Below are 13,555 nucleotides of genomic sequence, written 5' to 3'. Positions count from 1 at the left end.
GGACTCTGTTCTTTTAGCTGTATGTAAAGTAAGCCTGTCATGTACTGAGATACCTTCTGCTACAATAATGTCTCCTAAACACTTTGGAAACCGAAAGAAAGCACCTGCACTGCAAAACCCAAACAGCTAGCCAAACAGAATTTTTTAGAGTGAAGCATGAGAAATTACTTGGTTATCCGTGTCAGCACAGATCAAAAAATCATGTGGTATAATTTAACCATCACAATTTCTCTGCTAGACTGAAGTTGTTGCTTTGGGTTTAAACTTAAGTACAAATATGATGTTATCTGATGAACTGAAGTGAGAATATTTTACTTTCACTATTTTTTAGGCTTTGGGCAACAGATTATTATGGGGATGATGTTGCAGTGAAAGATGTAATGTTGGACAATAGAAGGTCACAGCAGTATAGGAAAATCCAGAGCCTCCAACTGAACTGTTTTCTTGTGAAATATGTCTTTTAGTTTATTTTGAATGTTTATAGCAGCTTCTATGCAATGTCTGCAAGCTATCTTAAAATATATTGTTGTGTCCTTGCTGACCCTTCAGATGATTTTTCTTATTTTTGCTTTGAACTCTTTAGTTGTCTTTTTTTCCCACTAAATATTTTTATCATTTTGTCAGTAGAAGGTTTCCACCTGATGCCTCCTGCTACACTATGCTCTGAAACAACCATTCAATCGCAATCTGCTGACTATAGTCTGATAAATAGAATTTCATCAAAAATTGGTCAGAAAATTGTAACTTATTTTACTGAAGATTCTTCTTTCTTTGAAAATATTATGCAGATTTAATCCAAAGTTAGATGTGTTCTAACATTACGCTTGCATAATTTGAGGGATTTATCTCATTTTCTTGAAATGAGTTAGAAAGTCAGAAAAAAGTTGCAAAACTGGGAACTTGTGTGTTCATTTTGGATGATGCTACTTCACACTCATTTAAATTAAAACAAAATAATTTCAGCAAGAAAATAATGGAAACACTTATTTCTCCTCAAGGACTTTGTCATGCCTGTTTTATTTTCTCTTAAGTTAATTTTAGATGTTCTAAGTAGTGAGACAGTATGTTGGATTGCCTTTGTGTTTCTTGGGAATCCAGCCTAACTACTTACCTCCAAGTCTCTAGGACACATTGAAGCAGTGTGGAGCTCTACCAAACAGGTCTATCCAAAGCACTATCTTGGTTAGCACTACATTCCTCCTAGACTGATATAAACCACTTCTGAAAAGGGTGTCATGGTTTTATGATTTTTGATCATTGGTATTCCACATCACAACATCATGTAGTACACCAGAAGTTTGACTGTTAATGCTCAAGTTCTGGGTACCTGTCTGGAAGAGAAGAAAAACTATGTTCCCCAAGGGGCTTTGCGGTCAGAGAGCAGATATAACTCCTGGCAAGGTCACCTGATGTGCTCTTCTTTGTCTGCTCTTCTTCGTCGGCTCTCCTCCTGTCTCCCTGCTGCTCAACTGGACTACGCATCTCACCTCAGCGTTGTGGTGAGGCCTGTCCACCTTTCGGACATTCTCATTATACTTGATTTATTAGCTTCAATTTTAGTTATATTGTATTATAGTGTGTTATCTTGCATTATGATACTATATTTAGTAAATTAGTTTGTTTCTCCTCAGATCATTGCTGCTGTTTTTAATTATTTTGGGGTTCCCTTTTTCCAGAGGCACAGATTTTGCTAAATCCCTCTGCCCCGTTAGTCACAGAACTGGGCTGAACCAGCCCATAAACCATTGACAAATGGCTAGGAATTAGTGGAGTTATGTTTTAAGATAGCTATCACTATCCAAGACAGCTTTGGTTGCCCTATGCTGACGAGTACTGAGTGTTGGTGTATCATTATATTACGCCCAGAACATTGGATTCATTTCCCGATATAATTTTTAGTAAAAGCTGTTGACAAATTAGAGGGGTAAAAAAGCATTAATTAAAGCTTCAAAAATTGTCAGTGACTATTTATAGTGCTAAATGATACTCTAATTGGGAGAAATTGAACAAAATTAAGCTACAAAATGTTTAAATAAAGCATTAAGAAATACTGTGAAAGATATATGAAGCTGCAGTATACTCTCCAAAGAGTGGTGGTGGGACTCCCATAGCCTGAAGCACTTGAAAATATATTAAAAACAAACAAAAAAAAGAAATGTTAAAAAATCTTGGAAAATGTCTGTGCCTGAACTGGCAGGAGACTGGATTGACCTTTTCCTTCTTTTATTCTGTGAATAATAAAAATGGTACTCCTAAAAGACTTTAATATCCACGTCAAAAATTTAACCTATCTTTTCCTATATTTTGAGGTCTTTTCTTTCTTTTTAATCAGTATGGAAATGTCACTGACTACATTAAATGGCACATTCTATCTCAAATTCCTGAGTGCTTCTCATTTTTAATATTATGCCTTGCTTATAGAGGCTGCGAATTTATTTTTCTTTATTTTTCATAATTTTTCTTTCTTACCAATAGCTTTTTCAGAGTATTTCACATTTTGATGGCTGTTTAATCTTTTATCCTATGAAGACTACTCTGTGAGTTGCGTTACTCAGTGTTGAGGAAACTGGTCTTGAGAAGATATAATACATGTATCTAAGTGGTGTTTCTTTAGCATTAGGCCTGTATGTGATTCCTTCTAAATCTTTTCAAAGTTTTTGATCGTTCTCTTGTTCTGGTTTATGTTTCCCAAAGACCAAAATATAGCCTATGTAGACCTCTGTATCCTGCCTAATGCATAAAAATGGGTTAGTTTTTCTGGACTGTATCTTTAATGCTGATTACAATTCAAAGGTTTTGTTCCCTTTTGCTCTTCTGAACAGTATCCTTTCCTGCTTCTATATTTGTCTACATGCTTGTATTTTACTGGCCTACTCCATCAGAGAGGCTGAATTCATCTTTGCACAATTGCAGTTTCACTTGCCTTTGTTTTGTCTAGTAGTGACAGTATCCTCAGGCGTGTCCTCTGTGTGTCTTTAAAGGTGTGCATCACATTAAAAAAGAAAAGTTGTCCTCTTTGCAACTCACCTGACAGCCCAGTATTGTCAAACATTGCTCTTTGAAGATTTTTTCCCTGAGCAAGCAATGCTGGTTGCTTTGTCTTTCTGCCTCTTACATGTAGTGACATTCTGTATGTTCCCCTTGGTCTCATTCTCCTTCCTTAATTCTGGGTTATGACATAATTTGCCACAAAATGTGCAGGTGCCTTATCTGTTTTGGAATTTAGTTCTGAGCTCAATGTACTTTTCTCACACAAGGGTTTCTTTTGCATTGATTGTGGCAAGTCTCTGTTCACATTGTGTTGTCTTTGTGGCTGCTGAACACTGTATTTCTAAGGACTTGCCCAGAGTTTTCCATTAGCACCACTTCTTCAGGCTTTTCTGTTACTGTACAAGAAGCATTTGATTTCATAGTAAAGAAGCTGTTACTCCATCATTCCTCCTTTGTTCCACTTCATCATCATCACTGTCTTTCTGTGGTCACTTTTCTCAAAATATCACTGAATAAGAAAGCAAATTACCTTTATACTTCATTTTCACAGAAGTGAAACACTTTTTAGACCATTAACACACAAGTTCATTGTAAATTTCTTGTGCCTGATTTAACAGAAAACTACAAAAATATCATCACTTCAGAAACAGCTACTGTCAGAAATACCTTCCTACTTTACTTGTTCTTGGCAATCCATTCACCACAATTGCAGAATAAAGCAGAGTTAACACTTTTTCCAGTTGTTCTGCATATTTTACACAGTTCTGGCTTTTATAAAGTGTTTAATGCCAATGAGATTGCTGAGCTGGATATTTCATCAGTTTTCTGCTTGTGTGCTTCTGATACGTGACTTACTGAGAAATCACAAAGTGCTGAGGACTAGGGCAGAAGTCTGCCTGACAGGCCCAAAACCATGAGACCTTGGCGACAGCAGCATCAAGTCCCACATGTATCCAACCAGGGAGTTTTCACATGCTTGTTCCTCATAGACATACCATACAAGGGTCCTTCCTTGATGAAGAAAGCTTTGCCTCTCTGTCCGTGCTGCTCACATAAAAATATAGCAATCAACCCTGTCATCCTCCATCCCCCTCATGAAATTATGCCTGTGCATAGAGCTATGATTCCCTTTTTCTCTAATCTACTTTCCTTGTCTTTTGACTCTGTATTATTTAATGTGTCTCAAGGTTGGATGAACAGATATGGTGTTGGTGAGAGGACACAGTTCTTCTGATATCCTGGCCAAAATGTTCAAGATGTGATACACAGTAGAGTATTAATGATATTAAAGTGGAGATCATAGAAATGTACATCAAACTGGTATGCAGTTTGAGAGAAGACCAAAGAGGCTTTTTTACAGTAGTAAATACAATTGAGAATTTCCCTACCAGTGTAATGCAAGTGATTGAGAAAATAAAGATATACCTTAGACTGATCCAGGAATTATAAGAGAAGGACAAGATGTCAGTAGTTCATGGATATAATTAGATCCTTTGGGTACAGACTGAGTAATCTGAAGGCCACCTAATGCTATACCTTAATATCTACTGAATTTACAGTGTTGAAATTTACACATTAAATCCTGTTGTTTCTGTTTCATTTCTTTATTTATGCTCATGTGTATCTCTTTGAGAGAAAATTTATATTAGAACTTAAGCAGAATATAATTTGAGTCCTGGTAATACATTCCATATTTGGTTTCTTCAAAGAATCATGTGTTATATTAGAATCGTGTTTTAGACTTTTGAGGAAGGGGCTATCTGTAACTTGTGAAATTCAACAAAATTTAAGTTGGTTGACTTAGGTTTAAATATGTATCTTTAAACTAAAGGAAAATGCTTCTTCATTTTTATTCATTTCTTCTTTATCATTCTGGAACAAAGGTTTAAAAACCACATATTTAGATATATGATATATATATATATATATATCTAATATATGCACATTGGCTGGGGACCTGTGCACTGTGCAGAACATCTCTTCTTACGTAACTTAAATATCACACATAATACTTTTGGTGTCAGTATTCATTATACCATTTATGAGCTACACAAGATTAAGCAACAAAAGGAGGTCAGGGCTTTTTTTAGTGTTTTTTTTTTTTTTGTCTTGTCTTATCCAAGCTGCAGTCATTTCCTCTGAGAAGTGGAGGTGGATTCTAAAATCCTCCTAGGCAGCTAAAACAGGCAGTCAGACTGCAGTATAGAGAAAAATACTGTGGTACTTAAGCTGAGTAACCTTTCCAAATGTCTAATTTGAGTTCATGCTATGCTCCACAAGACAAAGTAAAAAATCTACACTGACCTTGGAGTAGAAAGTACAAAGGGATTTGTTTCTATAGGTTGGGCTCACACACGAGAGAATCACTACTCTAGCCAAATAAACTTCTCTAAAACATGCAGAAATCTAGTTTTAGAGGAGTTTTCTAGCCTTCTGAGAGGCTGAGCATAAAGTAGAATTATTGTTTGTTTGGATTTTTTTTGCACTGAATGGAAAGGAAGATTTGGTATATATGCTATGAGGCATTTACCTTGTATGTAATCCAAGTGCCGTAAGGCAAAAGTTTTATCTTTTTCAGAAATTAATGATCCTATTTTCAGGCACTTGGATTCTGGAGGAAGTCTCAGTTCAGCAGCATAATCCTGTAGGGCCTAGGAAAATGATCTGAAAATTTTCAGAGTAGAGCTGGGATAAGCTGAGAATTATTTTTCAGTGAAAAGTTGAGAAAAGCACAGAGGGAAGGTTGAAAAGGGCAACATGATCTGAAGCAGGCACTACTTATCCAATTCTGTAGCACAATGAATAGTATGCTGTCCTTTTTGTCTTTTCTATTCTTTGTTACAACATAATATTTCCCAGAATAGCATTAAGTCATTTTTTTTCATTACATGATAACATTTTCATGAAGCAGTGACATGATTTTTATGTGATCTAAGATAGAGATCAACCTAGAGAGATAGATCTACTTTCCTGTGTGGAGGGGAAAGCTGTTACGAAGTGCATTTGATATGGTGCTTCAGAAGCATGATCAGCAATGGTCATTCATAGAGGATACTGTGAGAAATCTGTATTACAAATGGTGCAAGGAATGAACGAATATTCAACAGAACAGAACAGGCTCTGGAACAGTTTTCCTTGAGTTTGCTTATTGCATTTATCAGCTGTTAAATTCAGTATTTCTTCTATAACTAGGCACATTATCCAAGGACCAGTAAAAAAAAAAAAGAAAAACCAGACCCTGCTAAAAAAAATATATATAGATTTTTTTAAAAGTGTTACTCAAAAACCCCAAACAAACAAAAAAACAAAATCTAAAATTTTTGTTACTGCTGTTGTATAGAGACCAGTCAGATTTCATCCTGATTTAGGGTTCCAGCAGGCTGAAAATAGCCTACCACCTCTGTCTTTGGCATATTTACAGTACTCAGTTGAGAATTATATTCAGATACATTGTTTACCAGGCAAAGTTTGGGGGGAAAGAAAAAGGGAAAGTGAGGAACATTTGTATTTCAAAGCACTATATATCGTGTTTGTTTTTGAGCTAGTTGTTTCTAACCTTGTTTGTGAGTGCTTTTCCATGAATCTGGATCTTGGCATCTCGATACTCAGGGAATAATTTGAATTTTCATCTCTTCTAACCTTTATTATGAAGATCTATGTACACTAACCCCTTGCATCCTTAAAAAGAGATTTTTTTTTTCTAACTCATGAAATGCCTGGAGTTTTGGAAGCCAAAAACAGTAAAATCATCATGATAAGAAAAAGTCCTTTAAAATCTTCAGCATATGAACATGTTTTACTGATAAAAGAATTTTCCATCTCTAGAGATACAAAGCTGAAAAAACGATGCTCCACATCAGAGAGATAAAAGATCACTGTGCTGAAAGTAATCATCAAACTATGACATTTTAAGCCTGAAACTGCACTTTCTTATAAAGTTTTTACCATTTCTTCATTTTTTCCCATTTTTGTAAAATGAAACCATTTCCTTTAGAAACAATCAAAAGTATCTAAAGAACTTAAGAATATAAGTTTTAAGAAGAACAAAACTCCACGTCAAAGTTTGTTCATTTAAAGTTAAATTCTCTAAACATATTTTCCTCTCTGTAAAAGATAAAAAAGATATTTTTAATACGCTGACAGAATGAAAAGGCAAGCTGGCATTGGAAAGACTTCAGTGCTGTTTCCAAGGCACATGGTTAGCCCAAATGGAAATGCTTGCTGCTATCCTGATATAAATTAAAGATACAATTAAGTTGCTGTTCAAATTACTGGAAATGTGTCTGCTAGGGGCAGTCTGAATAATTCCATGTGTGACTGGTAAGCCCCTACTGTTGAGCGCTCAGGCTTTTAAATCCAAGTATTGTTATTCTTCATTATAGCCTTCCTCAATGGACTTCTAACTAAAATTTTCTTCTTATTGGCCAACTTTCTATTCATAAAATATGTTTATCCTATTCTTGACTTAACTGGTTTATATAATGGCCTCTCTTAAAAAAGAGCAGGAGAATGGGAGCTACATTTAGAAGATAACAATTGTACTGTAAACTGTTTCAGTATTTATTAGGGCATCAGAATGTGTTCTGTAAAGTAAAGTAGTGACCAGTGTTTTCATCACTGTGGAATCTAGTGATAAACTTTTTAAGGTATTATCTAACTCTCATGACTTCCTATTGCAGCAGGATCTGTTTTAAAATATTTTTTTTTCTCTAAAGCAGCTTTCTCCTGTCACCACACTATGAATTGTTCATGAGGAAATACATCTGATGAATGTTATGTGTTGTATAGAACTTCTCAGGGCCACACAGTCCCCAGTGGTATTTCATACAGGAGAGGATTGTCCTAGCATGCACCTCAATAAACCATGTTGGATAGCTTTGTTAGATCCATATGGATAGCAATTGTGTGGTCACAAAGTGCATGTGCAAGCATCTTGGCTTATAATAGAGTCATCAGATTTGGATCATGAAGATTTGGAATCTGAATATGCCAAAATTGAAAATAGAGCCTTGAATAGAGCCATATCTCACACCAAATTCTGCTATGTTTTCAATGGTGATGAATAACACAACCAGTGAAAACAGACAGCAGTGCACTCAATCTGAATTTACAGTAGAGGATAGAGGTAAAATAAACCATTGTTACTTTGAGTAAATCAGTGACTGCCTTCTGCAAATTATTCTGCAGAAATAGAACTTCTCGCACTGAAGACTGAAATATGAAAACAGCAACAGAATCAAGAAGTTATATGATTTATTTTTAAAGGCTTTATGATGGCATTATACCATAGTGATTGTTTTCTTAGCACAGACTGCACTGTAATGCTGTACTGTTTTTCTGAATACCACTTGCATTACTTTTCTCTCTGTTAGCTCAGCAGCTCAGTAATATGAGCAATAAGAGAAAAGGCTTTCTGATGAAACTGCATTCCCATTTCCTATCTGTATTTGGTAAAAATACTTTTTTTTGATGTGTCTCACAAACTCAATCCTAGCACATCAGTGAAGCATGGCAGCAACACTTAAGTTTACAACAAACCATTTGCCTGTTAGGAGAGAAAAGAATTCTCATCTAAGATTTACAGCTCATCTAACAATATTGCACTGGTTCTTAATACAAAATCAAGCTAGGCATTTCCCTAGCATTGACAGTTCAACAAAAATCCAAGGCTAAAAAACTAAGTGTAGTACCCAGTCTTTGGATTCCCAATTCAATTAACAACTTCAAGAAACGCTAAGACTGCTGAGGAAAAACAAGAACTCTTAATGTTAACATAGAGCTGCTAAAATAGCATATTGGAAAGTGGTAAATTCTCTCCTTTCTCTTGTTTGCAAGTAGACGTGTATTATTAAGAGTTAATTTACTTCAAAGTTTAAGGGAATATATTTTTTTGCACTCTACAAATTCTTTCATCAAGAGCTGATATGCTGCAATGAAAGGCATATTATGGAATCATGCAGGAATCAAATAGTTGCTCTCAGGACTATTTTCTGTAGCTAGTAGAACCTGGAATTCATTATGTATGTTGTGTAATTAGTCACACAATACTGGTTCTGGACCTAAATGTTTGGTAAATAAATGCAAGGCCTGCAGGAAGAAAACCTTGATAGCTACACAGCCAAATTGCTAAGAGCATTGTGGTGTTACAAAGTGAGGAAAAGTGCATTGCCACTTTCCCCTTTCCTTTTTTCACCTTTTTCTGTTGTTTTGCTTTTCTCAAGAAATAGTAACATTTGTACATACGTCATAAGTTGGGATATAAAAATCTATTTCCCTTTCCACTCTAATAAGAAAAATATATAAAATCTCATTTCAGCTGTCTGTTTAGAAAACATATTTTCTTGTCACAGACTCATACAGTAATTGCATTTATATGAGAACAGCACTAATTGCCAAGTGTTTGGTCACTTGTCTTTGTCCCTGCTATTGGATTAATTGCCTGAGTGCCAGGGTTCCTTCTTGGAAGTGTAGAGTGCCACTGTGTCTATACGCTGAGCATTCTTTTGTCTGTTTACCAGACATATGAACTGAGCCTGTTGCTTCTTTTAATGCCGCTCTGTAGTAAATTGCTTTTCATTTTGATATTTATCATAGATTGAATAATATCATGAGGTGCCACATGGCATTCAAAATTATTTTTACTTGTATACACTTGCATTACTGCTCTGTAATAAACAGTATGAAAATTATTTGCATAAACGTATTGCACCTTTCTGGACTTCCTCAAATTTATTGCACATAATCAGTAGACAGCAGGAATCGAGAAGTGTAAATTCTTGTTGAAGGACTTTGATATCTGAGAGAAAAACTCAGCAAGTGAAATTCTCTTTGAGAGGAAAAAATAAAGTGGAAAGCGGGAGCTAGGTTAATCAAGAAATCATAAGCAGAACTGCAAATCAACAAATGTAGAAAAATATGCTTAGATGTTCTTACTAGCATGGAACTCCACATGGCTTAATCTATCTTTACATTACATGAATATGATGAGAACTCAACCTGTGATAGTAGTTATTATTTCAGCTACAATGGATAAAAGAAATACTGGAGCCTTCTTAAAAGGGGCAAAAAAATAACCCAATAGCAAGCTGCTTTCATGACCAAAATTAGACCAAGAACTCCTTGGCTTTGAAACATTTTTACCTCAGATCACAGCATTCCCCAAAACCAACTCCGTGCAAATTGTCAGAATGTTTTCTGTTCTTTTCACACTGTAGGGTATACCAAGATATGAAGTCTACTGGTAATTATTGGTAGCCGAAGAACCCAATTATGAAATAGAGTAAATCTGATACAACCTGGGTTACTGCAAAGGGAGGAACCACATCTTATTTCCTTGAACACTGAAGCCATCTGTCAACAAAGAGGTGTTAATCTGCCTAAAGTTTCAGACTTCTTCCTCAGTGCTACATACCAAAAAAAGTGTCTCCCGGTATTCTTGCTAGTGCTACTTTCATCAAAAATCAGATAAATTAATATTTATGTAATCTTTAACTTAGATATTTCATATTAACCTAATATACTTGGCTGGTATATCATAGATATTTGTAGTTCCCTTTGAGTTAAGGAAGATAAGTGCCTAACGAGCGGCGTCCCCCAGGGATCTGTCTTGGGACCGGTGCTCTTTAACATCTTTATCAATGACATCGATGACGGAATCGAGTGCACCCTCAGCAAGTTTGCTGACGACACCAAGCTGAGTGGTGTGGTTGACACGGTTGAAGGACGGGATGCCATTCAGAGGGACCTCGAGAGGCTAGAAAGGTGGGCCCGGGTGAACCTGATGAGGTTCAACACGGCAAAGTGCAGAGTTTTGCACTTGGTCCGGAGGAATCCCAAGCATCCCTACAGACTGGAAGGAGTAGTCCTTGAGAGCAGCCCTGTGGAGAAGGACCTGGGGGTCTTGGTAGACGAAAAACTTAACATGAGCCAGCAGTGTGCCCTTTCGGCTCGGAAGGCAAATGGGATCCTGGGCTCCATCAGAAGAGGGGTGGCCAGCAGGGACAGAGAGGTGATTGTTCCCCTCTACTCTGCTCTTGTGAGGCCCCATCTGGAATACTGCGTCCAGGTCTGGAGCCCCCAGTACAAGAAAGACAGGGAGCTGTTGGAGAGGGTCCAGAGGAGGGCCACAAAGATGATCAGGGGACTGGAGAACCTCCCCTATGAGGACAGGCTGAAAGAGCTGGGCTTGTTCAGCCTGGAGAAAAGAAGGCTGCGGGGTGACCTCATTGCAGCCTTTCAGTACCTAAAGGGAGCCTACAAACAGGAGGGGAATCAACTCTTTGAAAGGGTGAGTGACAGCAGGACAAGGGGAAATGGTTTTAAGTTTTAGGTTGGACGTCAGGGGGAAATTCTTTACGGAGAGAGTGGTGAGGTACTGGAACAGGCTGCCCAGGGAGGTTGTGGATGCCCCGTCCCTGGAGGTGTTCAAGGCCAGATTGGATGGGGCCCTGGGCAGTCTGGTCTAGCATTAGGTGGAATGGTTGGTGACCCTGTGTGTGGCAGGGGGGTTGGAGATTCATGATCCTTGAGGTCCCTTCCAACCCTGGCAGTTCTGTGATTCTGTGAAAATCTTTTGAAAAAAAGATTTTGCAACTTCACAAGGGTGCAGAAAACTTATTGTTTTCTAAAATAATAATTATGTCCTGCAAACTCAGTGCAACCATTTATTATGGGTGCATCAAGATATTGTGTTAGTCCTCCTGATATTCATTGCTATAGACTGAGTCGCACATTCTCTTTTGCGTCAAAATACGGAATATATCATGCTCCTTGAATCTGTCATTTTATGATTCAGTATGCCATGTTTTTACTAATTTTTGTACTCTGAATGTTTCTCATTTTTCATAGTTTTTTAGGAAGTACAGAAATGTCAGTATGTCAGAAATGGACATGCTATGACTGCTTTATTTCTACCCAGGTTGCTCCTTGGTAGACATTAGTCTTTTTGATTTAGAGTTTGCATTTAAGTGATAATTTAGTAGGGCACGTAGTTCTTTGAGATAATCACCTCTCTGGTCATGGAAATCCCCTATATCTCCTTTTTTTTGTGTGTGTGTGTGGTGTGTGCGTGTGCGCGTGTGTGTCTTCATGAAGTAGTGTACGACTGATTGCATTAAATTCCGAGTCTCTTTCCCAAATGAAGAACAGAAATATTTAGTGGATGTTTACTTTTTCAGTGTTAGTGATATAAGCAACATTTTAATCTAGCTGTTGGGCAAAATCATTTCTAGGATTCTTTTTGTTCTATATTTTGCTTGAAAAAATATGTCTTTAAGTGTTAGATGTCATAATCATAGATTTTTTCATATGTATGCTTCCTAACATCATGTGTGTGCTCACTCTCACTAGCTAGTGATAATAACTTTATTTTTCTTATCTTTCAATTGATAGTTATTTTTTAAAATCAAATTAAAAATCCTGCTCACATAGAAAAAACATAAATCATAATCAACTTCTCTGTTGAAATGGAAACCAGCTATTTACTGCATTTTGTTCAGCAAGATACATGTATGTTAATAGCATGAAATTTCTGTGATAAGCTGTGCATTAAATTAAATTTCTGCTTGTGATAGAACATTTTTTATCTTCACCTCTACCCATACTTTAAGAGTATAATATCTACAATAATATATATAGGTGAAAGCTAATCTTTAGTGTCTATGAAACCTAGATCAGGGAGTCTATAAATGATAATAACTACTGCTATTACCAGAAGTGTCACAAGATAGAGCATTGCTCTGTCAGGATTCAATTTTAATGGCATCCAAGCTATCAGAGATTTTTTTGGGGGAAAAAAAAAAAGACTGTTTTGTGCAAAAAAGGCCTCTGACCTCTTCATTCTTTCCCACACTACCTTCTGTGGTAGCTTATAAATAATAATTTCAATATTGTGGTCATTTATTCTCTAAGTTTCTAATGCTAATTAAAATAAATGTATGCTTATAAATGAGCAATTCTGAGTCTTCTTATTTACTACTTATTCCCACTGGTGGCATATAAATAGTTAATAAGGATCATTCTCTTTTCTTCCCTCAGTGCTTTGGTTAATTTTCTAATCAATAGCTCACATTTGAGCTAATTGCATGCTTCTTGTTCCTCCTTGCGCCCATTCAGTCTAAGCGGTTAGTGCTCTGCAGACCATTTAAAATCACTTAAAGTCAACATTTTTCTTTCTCCTCACCATAGATTCCATAAGTTTCCAAATTTCTACATCACTTATTCACTGCTTCCCCTTCCCCTTCCCCTTCCCCTTCCCCTTCCCCTTCCCCTTCCCCTTCCCCTCCTCATATATTTCCTTTCCTTTCCCCATATTTCCTTTATTTGTCCTGATTAATGGTTTTAGATAAACATAGCACATAAGACTTGGACTGTTAGGATATGTATGAATATCTCATTCTCTTCATAATGTCTTGTTTCTTGTGGTTGCATTAAAGAAAATTAAAGAAGCACAATAGGAAAGACTAGATATTCAGTGTTTGTGTTAGTCCAATTGAGTTTAAGCATGTTTTTCTGTTTCATAGAATCATGGAATAACCTTGGTTGAAAAGAACCTCAGAGATCATTT

This window comes from Phasianus colchicus, chromosome 4 (assembly GCF_987193195.1).
Source record: "Phasianus colchicus chromosome 4, bPhaCol1.hap1.1, whole genome shotgun sequence".
In the NCBI taxonomy this organism is placed as follows: domain Eukaryota; kingdom Metazoa; phylum Chordata; class Aves; order Galliformes; family Phasianidae; genus Phasianus; species Phasianus colchicus.
Note: the sequence above shows the minus strand (reverse complement) of the source record.